The following is a 21,462-nucleotide window of genomic DNA, read 5'->3' on the forward strand; positions in this document are numbered from 1 at the left end:
CCTTGAGGACAGGCAAAAGATAAGAAGTGAAATTGAGTAGCTGGAAGAACAAGTTCATGCACTTAAGAGACTGAAAGAACCTTTCCCTTTGAGACAGTAGCTTTTGCCTAACTGAGTCAAGGTTAGGATTTACCAGGTTTCGGGCATCGTTCATATGAAAAACTGCTTATGGCTTGAACATCATGACACTTTAACCAAATCAAAGCTTTTGTACATTTTACAAATTACATATTTTCCTGTTTGTCTTACTTGGATGGCCCTCTTGGAAATACGAGGGAGGTGGCAACACTGCACTCATTAGCACAAGCTTGTTTCACCTGCTTAGCACAAGAAGAAAAGACAGGCTCTATTCACTTGCCAGTCCAAATTGGAGACAAAATTGGAGTCTCAGGAGATTATATTAGGAAGTCAAGAATATTCTGTTGCAAGTTTTCTATAGTTTCCAGTTGACATACTTTCACTATATACAAAGTAACTTAATACTAATTGCAGTACAAACTGCACTGGGAGTCTTACAAACAAATCATCCAAGTATTAAGCTGTGTGGTCATTTCCACTTTCTTTCTGGCAAAAAGAATTATCCAAGTTTTTGGTTGGTTGATGTTTAAGTGCCTTTCTCAGTGTTACACAGGCTATCTCTGACAAATCTGTTCCTCAGCAGATAGGTATCTTGAAGGAGGGCTTGAGGGTATGACACTGCTAGTTTTTTTCCCCAGCCACGTTAGGTAGTCTAATACAAGGTGTCGGCTGCCTCAAAAAATGTTCCTTCCTATTTTCCAGGCATGAGAAAAGGCAGTTTCACAGCTGCCTTTTACTGCTAAAAGGGCCTAGTTCCCACTCTTCCTCCATATGCTGCTTCTATCATTGGTATTGTTTCATGGTGAAACTCAACAGATTCTGATGCTAGAACCAAAGAAGGGATGGAAATGCCAACTGGGTAGGGTGGGACTTCCCCTTAGGCCAGCACTGGCCTCCTGGACATGATGAAGCTCTCTGCCCATGTTCATAATTAATGTGTTGGAAATGCATAGCACTGTGCTGCTTATGTCCGTTTTCAACTCAGACCACAGTCTTTGCACACCAATTTTAATTTAGAAGAAAAGACCAAAGAAAATGCATTTGATAGCCATTGTAACTGCAACAGCGGTAACTCGTAATCTGTGCTGACAGTAAGTACTACATTGATCCACAAGGATGGAACCCTGGGAGTGAAATGCTGCCCAAAAGCTGGCTACTTATCTTTTCTGATTCTTTCTTAAATATCTTTCAGCAGTAGTCCTGCAGTGGCATCTTTTTCTGTTATTACTTTTCACAATTGAAAGGCTTTCTCCCCTTCTTATGAGATCTTCTGTGCGGTAAAATAGGTCTTAGGTTTACTGTTGTTTCAAATTCCCTTATGTGTTTTTTTTTTTTTTTCCTTTTCAGAGAGTTAAAAGTAATCATTTTTTACTGATCTTTAGCAATCACCAAAATATTGGAGAGTATACAGACTGTGACAGAAAAAAATGTTAAGATGATTCCCAGCTGAGGGTGATGTGGCCCTGTATGGCCATCACCTGTGTTTAGGTGTTAGCAAATGAACCACCTTGTTAAGGTCATGGAGTTGTGCCTGGCTGTTGGAAGGACATACGGCTCTTCCTATCATTAAATGAGGATTTCATTTCTGGGGTGCAGACAGTCCTGTTGCCACTGCAGAGCAGTGACCATTCTGTCATGCCTGGCCCTTGGATGTTGCGCACCTCCCTTGCTTGCTTTGTGCTTGGAAGATGCCATTTTTTAAAGGGACACATTATCTGGTGGTGAAAGGTGGAATTGCTTCATAAATCCAGTGATAATAGGTGTGAAGCTGGGCCTCTGTTCTAGTTCTTTAGTTGCTTTTCTCAGAGTTTTATTTTGTGCTTTTATGGCATTCTTATTCAAGGGTAGTGGACTTCTGGAAGTCAGTGTTTGCAATGGAAATTGTGACCTGAAGAAACTCCAGGAGGAAAGCACCGACAATGCTGTGCCAGATCTTGGCAGTAACAAGTGATATTATCACATTAGTGACTGCAGATCTTTTCAGATAAATCCTGCTGTCTCTACGGGACCAATTTATGTTTTGTGGAGTGCCGAAGGCCCCAATTTCCACACCTGCAGCAGGCAGAGCCACCTTTGCCCTCACGTGCAGGTAAATGGTGGCCTACCTGTAGGCAGGGGTGGGTGGCGTGGTGAGTACACCTGGGCACACCTGGCCCTGCGCTGAGGGAACCTGCCCAGCTGCACGGAGCACTTCCTGAGAAAGGGCTCCAGCTTGTTTGGTCCAAAAAGAAGCTTGGTTGTGAGGTAGAAGGTTGTTGGAGGTCTTGTTGCTCCACCTGAAGCTCCAGGAGGAACTTCTGGATCCAGAAGAGATGGAATCAAATGTGATGTCAGAGGAGCCACGGGGGAGAGAAAGCAGCTGTGCAACCTGGAATTGCTGCTGGAAGGTGGTAAGGCTGAAAGCCTTTTAAAACGCTACTCCTTTTTTTTTTTTTTTGGGGGGGGGGGAGGGGGGAGAAAGGGAGTGGGAACAAGGTTACCCCTCTTTTAACTCCTAGAGTAAAAGTGGAGTGTTTTGCTTTTAAATTTTGATACTGTGTCTGTGGTGGGGGCTTCTCTGTTCCTCGGAAGCAGGCTGAGGCTCTTCCCCGGGGCTGGCCGGAGCCCCGGGGTGGGGGGGGAGGTCTCCATGAAGGCCGGGCAGCTCCGGCCCCGCTGCCGCGCAGCTGGGGGTGAGGTGGAGCAGCGCGGCGCCCAGAGGAATCGGGAGCTGCCCGCGGCTGCTGCGGATTCCCTGGTGCTGTGCGCCTCTGGCCTTCCTTCACAGGAGGCTAGGAGCCGCCTCCGGGGTCCGGGTGCCGTGGCCCTGCTGGCCGGTAGCTCTGCGGGGACCCCGCCCCTCGTAACGGCCCGCCGAGCCGGCGCTGGGAGATCCGGACACCGACCACAAGATGGCGCCGGCGGGTGGCCGCCCCTCGCAGCCCCGCCCCGCGCCGCCGCCTCAGGGTGAGGGCGAGCACCTGCTGTGACTTAGCGATGAGTTTGGAGCTCGTTAGTCTTTGAACAGTAGAAATAATGTTTTTGCACAGTCTAAGAACATAGCCCACTTTAAACTTAAGATGCCGCGTGCGATTTTCTAGTCCGGGACTCTGGGTTCGGTTTCCATTTGCAATGCCACTTTGCCTTAAGGGTGCAAGCAAGAGGCTATAAGGAAGCTTCTTTTGAAAGGTTTGACAGCATAAACACTTCAGTTTCTAATAGTAATGAAAAACACTTGATCACAAATTTAAAGCAAAGCTTTCCTGTGTTGTCTTTTTCCTTATACAAAGACATGATAATGTCAACACCCCTACAGTGTTACATGGAGTATCTCAAATTTGTCTGAGAGCAGTATGTGCAAAAAAGCATTTTCTGGGGGAGAGAAGAACTATCTTCCTTTTACTTCTTTAGCAGCCTTGAGATAGGGGAGAGCTGGGTATGGAACGTTAGGTTCTTCCACCTCGCTCCAGAAAAGGCTTGTCATCATAAAGACAAGAAACCCTTGGTGAAGTTTGAATCAGAGGTTCAGCCTAAGCCAGAATTTTATGAGGAATTGACTTAATTCGGCATCTGTCAAGGATAATAAAAAGGAGGTTCTCCAGCCATGCTACTTTTATTCCTGTCTTTATTCTATTTTTATTAACATAGAGAGGGCCTAAAAGGCACGTTAATATTCTGCCTTACGTCCTTACAAGGAATCTTGCTTTCAAATGTAGGGACCAACAGCCTTGTGGATATGAGGTTATGAAATTATTACACCTGAAATAAATTCAGAGCTGGATGATGGTGCTGGAGAGGAGGCTTGAAGAGTTCTTTCAAGCCTGGCAGGAGAAACTGGTCTATAGTGAGAACTGAAAAAAAAAATAAAAATCTTCAGTTATGACTATTAAAGGAATACCTAAAGAAGCTATCTGATGTGAGGAAAATGCAAAACAAAATAAAAATATGCAACTAGCTAATGGCACGCAGTCCATTTTTGAAAGTAATCTGAGTGGCTGTGTTTGAACCAAGTTCCCTGTGTGCCCTAGAGAAGCTATTCCAACTATAACACCCCCCCCCCCCCCCTTTTTTAAAGAATTAACCTAACCTTTCAAAACAAGCTGTTGGAATTTCAGGGGTGCTGCAATTAGCCATGTGCTATTTTTCTTATTCGAGGTTACATTTGAATAAATCTGGCTCACAGTTACAGAATTATGTTCTAGGACTCATATTCTGTCACTGCATGATCTTGTATGTTTTATTTATAGATTGCGTGGGTACTTGGAGGTGGGATCTCAGAACGGAAAAGGCTTCTGAGGTCTGCTCTTACCCTTCCCTTTTTCCAAATTTAAGAAATGGTTTTAAATAGCACATTTTATTATTCTGAAAGGGAAGCAGGAGGAAGATCAGTCATCTCTGATTTTGTGTAGCTTTTGGTGATTTGACTTCGAGAAAGAATACTCTGCTATCATGAACACTTATACTGCTCTGAATAAAAGGATATGCTTGGGGTTTTCTTCCTCTCTCTTTTTAGCTGTTGTTGCTGTTAGGAAAGCATGAACTACATAACTGATGGGCAGATTTCCAAACTCTGTGATTGCTTAGCAAAGTTCACATTCCAGAGGAATAACAATATAGAGCACATCTTGATTCTAGTTAAGCCAGCAGTTGTCAAGGGTTGGGTCTTCTCTGTATTCTAGGTTACTTCAGTTATTTCCTGTGCTTCTGGGAGATATGCAAATAACATTTTAAAGGTGTTTTTTTTTTTTTTTCTGTTACCATATCCTACTAGATATGAGCAGATGTTGTAGTATTTGCACAGAAGTTTGGGTCAGAGTTTTTATCTGACCTGTTATGCCCAGTCCTCTGGCATCTAGGTCCGGGTGACTTCTGTCACCTATCTTTTTGGATCTGCACTTAGTGTAAATTAAGTCTATCATAATACTGTTTACACTTACCTTAGAGATTGCTTCATGAAATGGTGAAGGAACTTTCACTTCCTTATGGGCAGAAGACCTAATCTTGTTTCCAGTCACAACAGCTAATGAATGTACTTTAGGCTGCCTGAGAACAGAATCACACCCGTAAGAGAGCCAGAGAAGGATCTGTTTTAACTGTTGTGCTGGTTGAACACTAGGTACATTGTGTAAATGCTATTAATAGTGAAAAAAGCAACTTAATGCTAGGCTTTATTGTACAATGAGGCAAAACAAAAATGTTTGTTTTCTCCCCCTCCTCAAAACCAAAGCTGACCAGCTGGAGATTTACAAAATCAACTGTTACTAGGGAGCTCCTTGAAGAAAAATTAAATGTGGTATAACAAGTAGAGTTTATTTAAAATTGGGAAATTATATTGCCTGTTTCCAAGCACAGTAAGCTGTAGTACTTAGTCCATAAGCCAGCACTGAGAAATACTTGACTGTTAGAGATTCGTGCAGTAAATCTTGTACATTACATGTGTACTTCTTGTTTTGTTGTATAGCTGTAGCTGACACTGTAGTTGTAAAAACAAGCTGGTTTACACTGACAAAGGTCAACCATAGCTTTATTTGTAGGCTAGCACCTGAGATTGCCATGTATCTTTACAATGATCACCCAGTGCAGGGAGCTTGTTTTTCTTGTGCCAGGTACATCAAGAAGTAGTCAAGTTACAGAGCAATCAGGTCTGCAGAGTCCTACAGAAGCTGAGCTCTTTACTGCTACTGCTGTGGCTTCCATTGCTGCTCATCACCATACAGTCTTGCCCTTTCCTTTTCAATGGCTCAAATGTATGTCGGATTACAGCAAGTCAATTCAGAGAGCTGAACTGTCTGCCAAAAATACTGCCGAGCTTGCTTCTTGTTGAGGCAGACAGTACCAGTTCAAGAAAAACAGCTGACGCATACAGCCTGGGCTAGGCAGATCCTGCATTCAGATGTGCATGTGCCCTAAATAATGTCTTCTGAAAAAGGAATAATCATCCTGAGATGGGAAAGAGGTGACTGAAATTTAATCCTCAGTGGAGTGAGGTGGTCTGTAGGGAACGTGCACAGTCTTCTCATACAACTGGATGGATCAACTGGATCCATCACAACTGGATGGAGGTTCAGGCTAGACATCAGGAAGAGGCTCTTCACTGAGAGGGTTGTTGCGCATTGGAACAGGCTCCCTGGGGAAGTAAGTAGTCACGGCACCAAGCCTGTCGGAGTTTAAGAAGCATTTGGACTGTGCACTTAGTCACATGGTCTGAATTTTTGGGTAGACCTGTGTGGTGCCAGGAGTTGGACTTGATGATCCTTATGTGTCCCTTCCAACTCGGGATATTCTATGATTCTGTCAAATGGTGGAAGGCTGGGAGAAGTAAACAGCAAAGACAGGAAGCCACTCTGTGCAAGTGCATTGAACTCTTTGCTATAGAACTTTAGCCATGGCTCTAGGGTGTCTGAGCACCACCTTTGGCTCAGGAACTCTGCCTACCATAAATCTCTGGAGGGTGGAAGAATGTTCTGAAGAAAAATTGCTCTGTTTTGACCTCTCTGTGTGCTTTTTTTTTTTTTTCCTGGCCTGTTTGCTGCTGTAGAGGATGGGTGCTAAGTCAAACAAAGCCATGGTCATTCAGACAGCAGGCTTAGGAAAGCAGTTGGAGTCAGGAGTTCTGCTGCCTCAGAAACAGTTGATCTCCTGTAGGAGATTGGCTATAGACAGCTATAATGCAAGGGACCCCTCTTATGCCCTGCAGTTATATACTCTTATATGCAGCATTTAACACCTGCTGGGTTTTAATCCTCTGAAGTGCTGATTGCTCTTTACCCAGGGATAAGTAATCTGTACTTCAGCATCTAAAATAACGTAGATGGTGGTAGCTGCTATGAAGGAAGCAAACCTTGCCTGGAAGAAGAAAATGGATTCAGTCTTTTTTTTTTTTTTTTCCCCACTTCCCAACACTCATATGTAGCACAAAGTCTGTGCTTGATATATGGGTATGCATATAGACACGTATGTGATCTCTGTGGGTGGAGAGATGCAGGGTAAAGCTGGAATGCTTACCCAATTGGAGTAGTGAACAAAATTACCAAACTGAAAACTTTGGGGCATAAGTGAAGATCAAAACATGAAATAAGAGCAGCCTGCCAAATGCTGCTAAATAGTTCTCTTTGGCAAGGTAATTTCTGTAGGTGTTGATCTTTCAGAAGCTATTTTGAAAGCAGACAGCATTTTGCTTAGCACTAGTACTAGCAGTTAGCAGAAGGTTTATGGTGTCGGGCTACTATAGAGAGGAGCAAAGAATTCAGTGCTACTTGTATTACTTCTCATTTGTGAATTTTCAAGTGCCTTGCATCATTTAAGTCCAGGTATTGCCAGATGTTGAATATTTTCAGCTGCTGCTGAACTTGCTAGGATGTGAGCTCAATTAGGACATAATGGGGTACTGAGCAGATCGTAAGGTCAGCCCTATCCTGACTGTTCAAGAAGCAATTTTGCTAAAATGTGTTATTTTCCTCCTCAACTTCTCCCATATTTGTCAGGAAAAAAAAAATAGAGGTTACTATCTAAACAGAGAAAATCTATACAGGTAAGTGTTAAACAAAGAAGAGTACTTATTAGGAGCGATTATTTTTAGCATTCTCATGGACACCCCTGCAGTCTGGATTAGCATAGTCATGTTGTGATTAATGGCCTTATCAAAACTCAGAAACATTGTGAAACTTACACAAAGCAATGCAATATCCACTACCACCACAGAACCTAGTAACAAAGCAAAGCATGAAACAGTATTTGATGTCCTTAATAAAAACCATCAAGGGATGTTTGCAACTGCATCAGTCTTTGAGGAAAAAAAAAACAAACAACAGATACACTGACTATGGTGATAGAATAGATAATATATTAAAGAAAAATTAACATATATTTGGGGATATTTATAGCAGTAGGTGCAGGGAAACTTTTCTTCATGAGGAGAAACTGCAGTTGTCTGAGAGCATGGAGAACATTGGGGTTAGAAATCTTAACTCTTAAAGCCAGCATTTATTTTTTTTAAGGGCTTTTAAGGTCCTTAATTGCTAAGGGCCTTTTCAGTATTGTGTTGCTTTAATATTTTTTTTTTCATACTTCTATCTTTGCTTTTCATATACCTTTATCTACTGTAACATGATATTTGCGTATCCTTTTAGGTCTCTGTAGTTGGGTCCAGTAGCTTTAGCAGAACCTGAGAATAGAAATTGCCTTGCTTTACCCTAGCTTTGATAGTTATGCTTGAAAACTTCCCCTAGATAATACTAAAAGCAGTTCTTGTAGCTGCTTTAAAGAAGCATCATTTGAGCATCAGTGAATACAAATTTAAGTCCAACACTTCTGGAAAATGGTTGGGAAGCTGGTTTCCAGTGTTACAGACTCTTCTGTAGATCCTGCTGCTTTATCTTTCAGTCGGTTTGCTGAGGTTAAGTGTCTTTCCTTGCCCAGAAAAGCACTATCTTGTTTTTCAGAACAAATAATTTGGCTCTGAAGAGTCAGAGGGTTTTGTGGAACTGATCAAAAGTGTCACTTAAAGTCTTTCCAGATACTTCCTCCCCACCTCTTCCTGCCCAACCAAAAAAAAAAAAAAAAAAGAAAAAAAAAGTGCTAGCATCCTTCCTACCAGGTCATAGGTTTTTTCCTATCTGGTCACCTCAGTGTGCTCCTAAGGTTGCATTGTGGTTCCCAAGCTAAAGATAATACAACCTAGAAAGAAAAGCAAAACCAGAGAAACTGAGATAAAGTATATAACTAGCTTGACACACAAATGGGGTACTTGTACATATGCTTTATTGACATAGCCAAATGTTCTCTCTGTTGTAATCTGCTTTCTGGAGACTGGTAGCATCCTCTCCTGCTTGTTCAGTACTTAGAATATTCTTGCATTTATGCTTGACTTAAGTCAGTATTCTTTGCTACTATTTTTGGATAATTTAATCTGGGTAACTTCTAGTGAAGATAGCTCATACACCTCTTCAGTAGATCTTGTGTATCTTCATTGGTTCTCTTCATATTCTCTTGAGAAATGCAGATATGTGAAAGTGTAAAGCACAGCAGGAAGAGGAGTGTTTAGGATAACATTACTCACTGCTTCAATAATAATTTGGGCTGTCAATGACACCAAGGGATGTGCTAATTGATAGTGTCCAGACAGCAGATCTGATATAAAGAATTTTTTTTATAATGAAATTTTGCATGAAAACAGGGCAGTGAACCATTTCACCTTTATTGCTGCTGTTCTTATAAACAAACTCAAAGAAACTGAACGTTTTAACTCAAGTCAAGTTTTAGCTTTGTCATGGTTGAAGGTCTTCCCTGGAGTACCTATCATTATAGAGTCAGAATTGCTTGGATGAGGCTTTTCAGGTTTTGTTTTTTAATCCATTTTTCTTGTAGCTGTATAGTAGACATTTGAAATAAGTAGGAATAATAAATAACATAGACAGTAATAGCCAGAGTTTCCAGGAATGTAAAACTGAAATGACGATAGCAAACGATTTCTGATTAATGGAACACTTGTGCCTTCCATCATTTGAGGGACTGGCTAAGAGAACTCTGTCATAGCTAAAAGTCTCTCTATCTTTTATTTCCCTTTGTTTTGACTGTTCTGGCAGATCTAATAAGCTCGCCAGTTCCTTGGTTTTCCCAGCCCTAGATTAGTAACAAAGGCAAGGGTAGGTGTGACTAAAGTCATAAGAACCAATTTATAATGTCCTCTGATTAGAATGACAAGACTGTGAGGTGTGTTCAGACAAAGGGTGGGGTTTCTTAGAGTAACCTATAGGTTACAGCAGAAGCAAGAGCGTTAATCAAGCCTGATCAACCATTTGTTTTTTAAAAAGGATTTTAGATCAGGCCTCTACGTTATTTGCTAGCTGTGTTTTGAGCTTCTTCTGTGATCTATAGCACTCCAAAAATAATGAAACATTATAATTTAGGTTTATATCCTGTAATGAAGACCCTAAAATAAAATAAAGTTAATTAAAAATGCAGTTGTTTTACTGCTGAAGTTAGCATCTGCTAGTCTAAGGCAAGACTTGCTTTGAGTAATTTGACTTCGTAGGTGGAACTTTATTTAGACACATGGCAGATGTTGCTTGTATATTCTGTGAACTTCTCATTTGTGGAAAATCTGGTCAGTTATTTGTTGTCTACACATGGGCTTAGGGTCCATGTTTTTAAAACAGTTGTGGATAAGGGTACTTAAGGAAAATTGTGTGACTTTCAAAGAAATTGTAATGTGGTATTTTAAATCATTTTGTCCATTTATTATGAACGGCACAAAGCTGTGCTGGGAAGGTTCAAACTGGACATTAGGAAAAACGTCTTTACCATGAGAGTGGTCGAACACTGGAAAAGGCTTCCTATTGGGGCAGTTGATGCCCCAGGCCTGTCAGTGTTCAAGAGGCACTTGGATAATGCCCTCATTAAGGTGCTTTAACTTTTGGTTAGTCCTGAGGTGGTCAGGCAGTTGCATTTGGTGATCTTTGTAGGGCCCTTCCAATTGAACTCTCCTATATTTGTGGCTTTGACCTTTTCAATTACTCCAAGTATCTTAGGATACCTTCAAGAGTTGAATTTGAATGAAGAACTTGTGTTTTATATATGTATCCTGTGAATCAAAATAAAGTGGGGGAGAGAGAGATTTACTGAGATGTGGTGTGAAGGTTTTCCTTATGTTTTGAATTTTCCTCCATAAATGTGAAACCTTGATGTAGCAAACTTTTATGCTATCAATTCGCTTGTCTATGTTCACATTCTTTCTTACTGTGGGGCTTTAAATTTATCTTCAGAGCATGAATTTTGTGTTGTATTTTTCAAGGATGTATGCTTTCCACTAGATTAGCAAATATGGTGGCTATAATACCTAGACCAATATTCTGCTAATGTGCAGGTATGAGTAGGTACTTTTATAAGGAGCTGTAAAGGTGAAACTATGGATGTGACTTCTACTTTCCAAGATAGAGAGGTGATTCTAATTTCAAAAGTCTTGAAGCAGTTTTTAGTAATAGAAGCAGTAATGGTTCAGTTAAATAATAAAGTAAAAATCTGTGCTTGTCACATTAGGCTTTTTTTTTTTTTAATTCATTATGAATGGTTTAATTTCTTCTATGGGCAAACGACACAAAATATGCTGGGAATATTTTATGCATTGCACATCTACATAATAATAAAGAACTTTGTTATACTCTGTGTATGCTTGTTCTTAAATCCACAGGCTTTATTGTGATACACATACAGAAATATTCTTAAAATAGACCTCATTATAGCTGCCTGTGTGTTTTGCATAGCCAGTGCTAATTGTTCGAATAGCAGTTACAGCTGCAGTTGTGTTTTTACCTTTGTGTCAGCTAATGATTCCGTATAAAGAATGCACCCACTATTTTTCTCCCCAGCTTCAGCTAGTAAAATCCTCTAGTAATAAACATGTGGAGAGTGTTCAGGTCATTAGTTCTTGGCTTTAGATAAACAAAACCATAAAACTTCTTAAATCTTCAGAACTCTGAGTCAGTGTGTTCGTGTCTTGCCTAGGTAGTTGTCTGGCTTTTCCTTTGCTTGAGCACTGAAACATGTAAGTTTATGTGACATTCTGTGTCGGCTTCATCCCCTCAAAAGATGCTTTTATGATTACAAGATTGCATATACCTGTGAAATAGTAGAAGTCACTAATAAAGCCGTGCAAGTCATGAGGCACAGGTGGCAAACACTATATATATCTTGGAATAGCTTAAGATCTAGGAAGGAGGTTAGTTTTAAGATCCTGTTGCTACAATCACCAGGTGAGTTAGGCCCAAACTTGCAGAGAAAGAAGTCCATGCTGCTGCTGGAATCAAACTAGTACGTACAGCACTAGGATAGAAGCACACCTTTCAGTCGCATACAATCTGACACAAAATAGGTTTATAGGCAGAGATTGTAGAAAAGGCACAAAGGTTGTCTTGTAGGAGTAGACAGTTCAAAGTTGAGAAAAGCAGGGAGATATACAGTATGCAAGATGTCTACAGATTTTAACCGCCAGCTCTGTTACAAAATATCGGGCATTAAAGAATTCCGGGATTCACTGTAAGAGGTTCCTGCTGTTGCCAAAGTTCTTAATAACCTGACTACCATACCACCTGTACTAGTGCTGCTGCTGCCCGTGGCCACCATGCGTATAGTGTCCTTGTCTTGAAGGGAGAATCCACTCCTCTCATCTTAGGAAGTAAATGTTTTCGAGCCCAAATATTCTTGTAAGCATGCCATCTGTTCAGTCTCACAGCTTTGGGCATTGATAAGATCATCTTGATTGTGTTCGAAAGAAGGCAGAGGTTGAATTCTGATGTTTCTTCTGTCAGCAAATTGGTGATATTCTGTAATTCTAATACTGTAAACTGGCACTTAAACATCTAATTCTTATCTTATTAATGAGGAGGTATTTTTATTGCTGTAACTGAATGACTTAAAATAATTGAGAGCTCACTGGGCAGGTGGCCAAATCTCTGAGATAGAAAAAAAATCTCTGAGCTAGAAAAAAATCAAATCATTTATGGATTTTTTTTTCCTTATTCAGTCTACTTGAGCCACCTGCTGATGCAAGGCCTAGAGGTCACAGGTTGTCATAAAGGTGAATGTGAGCTTATTTGAAATGAATCTCATCAAGTTGGCTTAGATTCATATAAAACTGTGCTATATTCTCTTACCACAGCTAAGTTAATCTTTCTACAGCATTTTTGTCAGCCTGAACCATCCGGTTGCAAAGAACTTGCAGAAGGAATTGTGCAGTGAGTTTTATTTTGAGCAAGAAACCTCCCAACTAACTGATATCATTGAAGTATGCTCTGTCAGTATGTGGGATACATCTGTTGCTTGCTTCTTGAAACATTTTTCTGGCTGGGATCTGTTCACTGAGATGCTTGCCAGAAAAAATGCCAGATCCCGGAGAGAGAAAGGAGTACGGAGACTTTATACACAAATGATAGTCGTCACTTCTAAGATCCCGAAGAATGTGCATTTATTGCCTGCAATAAGATCATTTTAATTGCATGCCTGAAGGAGGAACATCTGTGTGATGGTAACTGTGTTTCTCTGAGAAAATGAGATCAGGTGCTTCCCTTGATCCAGAAGCTGGGTTCTAGCTGGAGTGGTAAAGGGTACCAAGGATGCTTCAACTCTTAGACTGTGCACAAAAAGACAAGAAAGAACAGTGTATGGGTGCTGTGTGCTGACATGAAAATCAGATGTGTGGATGTTCTCTCTTGACTTGCTTACTCTGTTATAGCTATGATCTTAATACTATTTTTTTTAGTACGGCGTCGTCCTTGGACACTGCTAAACATAGTGCCATATGCCCATCAGCATAATTCTAGCTCATTCTATTCCAAATCACCTGATTATTTTTCAGGAAGTTATTAAAAATATTCTGGAAGGAAAACACACCTGCTAGATATAGACACATTATTCAAATGCCAGGAGAAAGCCTTCTCTGTATGTACAGTAATGAAAGCACAGAATCTTAAAATAGACTTCTGTGACTTGCATAATAATTGAAACACTGTTTACTGGGAAGGCAGCAAGAATGTAACTCAGGAACCTTCCTTGGCTGAGGGTTTTGGATGAACAAATAGTATATCAAGGTGCTTTAGTTACCGCATGAAGAGTATATTCTGTGTCAGTCAGATGGACCCTCTTTCTCACCATCTGCCTAACAATCACTTGAACTTAATCTACAGGTTATCGAAAAGCCTGCCTTCAGTAACTGGAGAAGGTGACCTTTATCACATTTAATATCTACTGAAGAAAATGTCTGTTAATAAAAGGGTGCTGGGTTTAGCTCTGAAATAATAATGGAGAAGTTCTTTGGATTTCTGCCTTCATTTTGTATAAAACTTCCAATGAAATGCCATCATCATGGTTGTTAATGTGTAATTGTCTTTTAATTTTTGGCTGCTAAGCAGTCACTTATTTTTTTTGCTGTTTTTGAAGGCAAAATCTTCTCATGACACTTTCCAAGTATTCTGGGAAAAACCCGGAAGAAATGAAACTGTTTCATTCTTAAACTGTAGATATATCTTGCGTGTGTCTTATGCCCACCTTAGCAAGTTCATTGTGTGTTGTATGACAATGAATGAAGGTACATGAGAGTCTTCTAGGCTGTTTTGCTTATGATGCCTGTCAAAACAGAACTTTGGAGGAAAGGGAAAGGCAAGGTCTTAAAACCAATACTAAGAGAAATTAACTTGAGTGAATCTCGAGTTCTTACTGTGCGTGTAAAATTATTTAAAGGAGCGAATAGCTGGATCCATTGTATCCTTTGCACCCGTTCTACAGAATAACATTGAAACTCAAAACACATATTCTTCATGGTAAATAAAAGTAGAAACAAGTACTATTTTGCCTGAACATGTAGAATACCAAATACAATCATACTTTCAGTTTTGTAAGCAACTTTGATGTAGTTAGATGCTTTTTTTTGTTGATCTAATTTCTTGCAAGTTTTTAAATCCTTATTTTTGAGGGGGAGTAATAGCCACAGAATGGGGTGCTTTAGTGTCACCAAAGAAATGTAATATATAAAAAGGTAAGAGTCATTGTTTCCATCTATAACGCTATAGGCTTGATCTGAAAGGGAACATTCTATTAAAATAGCTTCCTGGTGCTTCTGAGCAATCAGGTTTAACAGTATTGCAATTCTCTAGCTGTCAGACAGTCCTATTAGTCTCAAGAAAACTTTCTATCTGCAGTTGCAACTAGGAGAGAAAAGAAGCAATTTTTACAGCCAGCGTACATGGATTTAAAGTTTATATGTGGGTAATGGAAACTGCCCTCCAGAAAAGATAGTGCTATAAGATGAAGACTTTTCTTCTAACCAGTGAAGGACAAAGATATAACTTCAGATTTCTGAATAGTGCTTTTTAGGTAAGTGGTAGTAGAATCCCTTTCTTCATACTTGAATTGTCTGTTAAATGTTTGGAAAAAGTCTTGACTTGAACAGACATAATAAAATTTACTGTCCAATAAGTTCCTTTAATGAATGAACACTGCCTCAGTCATTCTTCACTAATAGAGAACACTGTAAATATACAGCCTAATTTAGTCTTGCCAAATCTTTGATGTTCCAATCCAACCAACTTCAACCAGTTAATGAAATTATTGGTCTCTGATTTAGATTCATTGTGTTAGCCTACTGGAAAGAAAGTAACCTAATGAAATGTTCAGCAAAGCCCAACAGCAGTGATACATGAATTAGTGGTGTTAAGCCTCCTTTAGCCTCCATCTGTGTTCTCTTTCAGCTCTGCTAGATACTTATCTTGCAGGAAGAAAAGAATGCAGCTTTTGGCAATGGCACCTAGCAAAATTTCTGTTCTAGATTTCTGCTGCCAGTGACACAAAATGTATTTTTAGCAATTTCGGTGGTTCTTAAATTTCATGAATAAAAGTAGAGAGAGAATTGCAGTTGCAGAGCTGTTATTTTTTATTTTTATTTACCTCCAACTTGGCATAGTAGCTGCTAGTTAGGTTTTATCTGATTTGGTTGTCTAGCTGGAACTCATCAAAACCCTTAAAACATTGAGGGAATACTTATGGAGTGGGGTGTGGACAAAGGGAAGGAGAGGGAGGTTATAAAGGATTTTATGGGAAATCCATTGCTTTTTGAAGGGAATCTGAAAACAGAGACTCTAATCATGATTTCTTTGCCAATTCTACAACTTCAGGTAAGATTTTAGGTGCCAGACCTCTCCTCTGCAGAAAAAGAAAGTATACAATCTTTGGAAACAATGTCAGGCTTCACAGGGAGATTATAGAGCTGTAGTTCATATCTGCAGGGAGAAAACAAGAAAAGCCAAAGCTCGGTTTGAGTTGACAATGGCCACTGTGGGGTTAGACAATAAAAAATACTTTTTCAAGTATGTCAATACCCAAAAGAGGTCTAAGAAAAACATTGGACTGATATTTGATGAAGATGGTCACCTAACAAGTAAGGGTGAGGAAAGGCAGAGGCCTTTAATATTAAAAACAGGCAAAAATGTCATTAATGTTAGATGTTTAAGGAGGTTCCTATTTCAGGAGGGTTTTGTGTATTTTGCATCAAACTTCAGTGCTCCCTAGATTCCTGTCTGAAATCTGGAGTTGTCTGCTCTTTTTGTTTCTACTAGTTGTAAGCTCAGTTTTAAGGAAGTCTTATTCTTGTGCCCTGATGCCGCTTTAATGCTCCTTCTCTAAGTCAAACGGCAGAAATCAAAGTGAGCTGTTTGAGTCTCTGGTGCCTGAGGGAGAGGAGCCAGCTTTGTTGATCAAAGCAGCAAGCAGGATCATTTACCTGTCTGCAAGGCAGTGCTGTCATTAGAGAAGGACAGAATGACACAGACTAGCAAGGGTTATGACTCTGTCATGCAACCCAGATGCCTTGCTTGGCAACCAAGTACTGAAATATACGTAGCAAGGAGTTCCTACTGTCCCTTCTGTCGATTCTGGGCAGCCTTATTGCTGTAAGCGTAGTCATAAATCTGCTCCATGTCCAATAAACAAACAAAAAACTACCAAACTTTATTTAAAATAATTGAACTCCAGCTGCAGAACAAAATTTTTGATTTTATGATGTTCTCCCACACAGAAATAGTGCAAGAGCTTTCTATCCAATCTGGTATGAAAGGTATTCTATTTCTAGTTCATAAAGATGAATATAAATCATGTGGCATCTCATGTCTTGATTTAGGATATCCATTAAAGATGGATTAAAACTTGAAAATAAATGTTTCTGATGTTTTCTAAAGGCTTGTGTTTTGAGATAAAAAAAAAAAGAGAGAGAAAATGACACTTGTTTTTTTTTATTATTTATTTATTTATTTTAATTTTAAAGCCTGGTAGAGGTACTATGGTTTCAAAAAGTCTTAATGTCCTACAGGGTTGTAAACCTGCTCTTGGATCAGTTTCTCTCTAAAATATTCCATGATTTCTTTCCTTTTAAAGGACACATTTGTTAGCAATAAACCAATAGACCTTTCTTTTTATTTCATGGTAGGAATATCAAGCAGTTTAGTACTAATGCAGCATACATATGCGGCATTAAAAGTTCCGCTTAATAGGGAAAGAACTGTAAGTTAGCGTGGTTTTTAATCAAACCATACATTGATTTAAAAACAAAAAAGCTTTTAATTAAAATGCTTTTTTCCACAAAAAGCATTCTTTCTATGTAAAAGCTTGGAAGAAACAAACTAGCAAGATTTTAGGCAAAAGTTTTAAAATCAGACTTGAGACTGATGCTTGCCCTCTTTGTTAAAATTATCCCAAGGAAGAAATGAATTTTTCTCAATCACCTATTCATTGTATTTGTGCTGCATGTTGCCTAAAGGTAATGGCTTTAAAGAAATAATGTAGTTATTTTAGTCATATTGGGAGTTGTTTTCTGACTGATTGGAATAAACGAGTATCTTCTTAACAGTAGACATGAATTAGTTTGAAATATTTTCTGCTTGTTGTCTATAGTAATACTGTTCTCTAGTCTTTGATCAACAAAGTGATATTTTGTCTCACTGTGGCAGTAGTAATGATGAAATTTTGATCTCAGCCAAGATGTAAGCTATTTCATTGCCTATATCCACACATCAGAGGAGAAAGAGGATTCTTTCTTTCTTGCTGTTGAATTGATGTACGTTGCCTCATTTAAGCAAAACAAAAATAATGAAGCAGTCTTGGCATAGTACAGATTTTCTCCTAGGTTCTTTTTCCAGACACAGAGAACTGGAAAACATGCCTTAATGAAGGAGGCTTGCGGCAGTTTGCTTTTACTCCTTTTGTGTTTGTCACAGCTGTTAAGATATTTTCCTTAAAGCAAAATAACCTCCCAAAACAAAACAAAAAACTGTGAATACTCTTCCTTCTCCTCCTGGAGGACTGTAGTGTGGTGTTTTTTTTTTTTTTTTTCCCCAGAATTTTCTGAGAAGCTTAGTATTTGTATTACCCTTGAAAATTTAAGGGAAATTAACTTCTGCGTTCAGGCATTGTAAAAAGAAACTTCCAACTGAAGTTTCAGGATGGTGGTAGAGGTATAGGATGATGTCAGTTTGACTCTTCCAGAAAATACAACAAACCTAAGTTGTTAGCACCACAGAAGTATTGTCCATCTTATTAGTTCTTTTCTTCGCCACAAACTGACTTGAAAACATTTTACTAATAGATACACTAATACAAAGCACCAAAGTTACAGAATTGCTGTATGCTGAATGTTTTAAATACCATCTTACCAGAGTGGAACCGAATGCACTTGTATAAAAACAAATCTAATGAGAGAAATGAATAGTAATGAACTTGTATTCAGATCCTGAATAGCAATCAGAAGGCACTGATAAAAAACAAAATAACCCACAATGATGACAACTCCATAGTTATGGCTACCTGTTTTTCCTATCATCTGAAATGGTAACTGCAGCTATTACTGCTCTTAGCAGCTAGCTGTGTGTTCTGCATCCTGGTATCACTTAGTTCTGTGGATACTTTACAGAAATATTATTTGACTGATGAGTCATCCTCAGAACACAGCATTTTAATGAAATAATGCTTGGCTTGGGGTAGTTTAACTGAAAACTGGTGGAAATTACTTGAGCTGGGGAAAAAATTACATTGGAACTTTTTTGTACTTCAAGTCTTTTACAACAGGAAGTAAAATAAATGAGTATCACTAGAAAATGAACCGAAAATTCGATGCTTCTCTTTCGCTGCTACAGGGGTCCTTTTCTTCAGAGAAAAAACAGCAAGCATAAAGTTGTATCTTGTGTCACTGGAGGAAGAAGCAATTTTGCTAAATGTAATTTTTTTTTTTTGGTACCTTGTTTTTTTCTGTTCCTTAAAGGTTGAGTTGTTTTCCTATATTTTCTCATAATCTTCCACCCTCTGTCTACCCTTTGGTCTTTACTTTTCACTGGAAGAACCTAAAATGCTATTTGTATGGACTGTTTACCATGCAAAACAGTATGTGAATCTTCATTCTATATTGTCTTTTTCCTAGGGGTCTTGACTTGAGAAATGCAGATTCAGGAGGAGGAAGGACTGTCATCAGAAAGTTACTAGTAGTGACACTTTACTCTACTTTTCCTTAGGAGTAATGACCCACCAAGAATACATATTAATTCTCAGAGTTAAAATTTTTATTTCTGAAGCATTTCCAATGGAACCATTGTAACACTTTGAAAGAACTGAATTTGCTGAGGCAGGCCCTGTGTAGAAAGCATGAGACTGTAGTAAATAACACCTGAGCCTTGAGCAGAATTTCTGTGGCTAAAAGAACTATGTTATGTCCAAGCTATAGAGAAAGCAAATTCTGTAGCAAACTCCACACAGAACAAATCTGCTGTGGCCTATATTGCACTTTCTTATTAACATCTTCTTTTCCTAACATACTGCCACCGGCCATTTATACCAACTGAACGTCAGTGTAAAGTAGATGATGTCATGTTAACTGGTTAGTCTTTCTCTCTGATTTAGAATTTCCCTTTGGATATATATGCCGAGCGACCTTTGAAACAGTAGCAAACATTTTGGTAGGTAGAAACACTGCAAGCCTCAGTAAATTGTCAGTCGAAAATACAGCTAGGTCGGACACCTTGCATTCACTACAGACTTGTGTAAATTGTAAACCAACAAATTTCATCCTTTAACAATAACTACAACAAATTAGAAGGTCCTTCAGTGAACAAGATATGAAATAAAGGAACTCAGATGTTTAGCTGATACAAGCTGATGCTCTTTTATGGTTTCAACAGAACTATGCTGATTTGTTTCAGCTGAGTTCTTTGCCCTTCTCCTTATTGTGTTGAAAAAAGGTGTTTTGGTTAGCAGGATTTTATAGCTGTGCTTAACCTGAGTTGCTGCTGTGAAGATGGCACAACAGTTCTGGCCTATGTATATTGCTAATATAACAATACGTAAGTCTGAACGTGAGGTGATGTTAAAGATAAATAAAATTTGTGTTTTAGCACAGTGCTGTTTGTAGATGTCACACTGCAGTTGCCTGAAGACATGTTAGCTACATTATTCTTATTATTAGTTGATGGTTGAAAATTTTAACTTTTCAGCTCTAGTTGGAATATTTTTAGTAAGAAGCTGTTGCAGCTGAAGCACAGGAAAGAGTGTAAGGAAATCCGCATCATTAGACTGGATAGTTGAAAACATACAGCTGGGTGTTCTAAGGAGGAAGAGAGGTGGTATGGTTTAAACAGATTGTACTTAACTCTTAAGCCCAAATTGTCTTGTAGTTTTTTGAAAGTCAGCTGCTTGCTTTTCTAAAAGATCTTGTATTGCTGATTGATGGTGATTTATTCCTTGACTGGAAACACTATGAAGTGGCATTAGGAGAGGGAAGTTGAAATTCACACCCTTCTTTGTATTAAGCCTTATGAAATCAGGTGATTTTGTTAAACAAAACGATCGTTCTTAGTGTGCGGGCTATTTAAGGCTAGCAAAGGAATAAATTTGCCAGGGGAGGTTTAGGTTGGATATTAGGAAAAATTTCTTCACTGAAAAGGTTGTGAGGCATTGGGTCAGGCTGCCCAGGGAAGTAGCTGAGTAACCATCCCTGGAAATATTCAAAAGACGTGTGGATGTGGTGCTTAGGGACATGGTTTAGTGGTAGACTTGGCAGTGCTAGGTTAATGGTTGGACTTAATGATCTTTGTCTTTTCCAACCTAAATGATTCTATGAATGTGTTTTTCTGACATCCAGTGTGAATTTGGCAAAGGACAAAACAGTAGCCATAATGACAATAGAGTCCTGTTTAGTTTTGAAGTTGACTAGAAAAGACAATACAAGGAAGGGTGAAACCATTTCAGTACATAAAAGTAAATAAATAGAAATGTGTTCTGATTGCAGTCCTCCAGTTTAAAAAAAAAAAAAAAAAAAGGCGGGGAGGGGGAGAGGGGGAAGCCTGAGCACTTTTGCAGTCTGGCATAGGACCATTACAGTAAAAGCTGGGCTAGTGAAGTGCTAAGTATCTGCTAACAAAATACATTTTGTAGCTCTTACATGGTCTGAAGAAGCTCCAGTTCATGTGTGTGTGTTGCGCTGATAAAAATTCAAGCTGTAAATTAAGCTGTAAATGCTATAATTCACAACAGGTATAACTCTGTAGGCCCAGAAATAAATGTATCTGAAGCCAGTTTCCAGGCTGGAAATCTTCCAGATTATGTAACCGCATTTTATTTCAACCTGCTGTACCATCAACCCACAGAAATACAATAGAACAATATTCTCCCTTGCTTCACATAACTCACAATCACCTAAACTTGTCATCTAGACTTTCTGCACAGTTCTAGTAATATTTTCAGCTGCACAATTGCTTTTTCCTCTAAAGTCCTCACTTTTTTTGCTTTCACTCCAGATTTTCATGCTTACACCTTCAGTGGCCCAGTCCTTTTAATATAAGTCAAATCTCAATGAAACTTGTGCTCTATTTCCTCATGTTA

The 21,462-nt window shown here is 39.1% G+C and overlaps 1 protein-coding gene across 1 annotated transcript in view; it reads left to right on the plus strand.

The window, feature by feature from the left end:
- The first annotated feature begins 2,448 nt into the window (after positions 1 to 2,448).
- Positions 2,449 to 21,462, plus strand: part of GALNT18 (polypeptide N-acetylgalactosaminyltransferase 18) — a 258,553-nt gene continuing 239,539 nt past the window's right edge. Inside the window, exon 1 of the mRNA XM_048070109.2 lies at positions 2,449 to 2,468. The gene's annotated coding sequence lies outside the window, so the exon portion shown is untranslated. The remainder of the gene's footprint in view (positions 2,469 to 21,462) is intronic.

The sequence above is a fragment of the Anser cygnoides genome, chromosome 5 (assembly GCF_040182565.1).
Source record: "Anser cygnoides isolate HZ-2024a breed goose chromosome 5, Taihu_goose_T2T_genome, whole genome shotgun sequence".
In the NCBI taxonomy this organism is placed as follows: domain Eukaryota; kingdom Metazoa; phylum Chordata; class Aves; order Anseriformes; family Anatidae; genus Anser; species Anser cygnoides.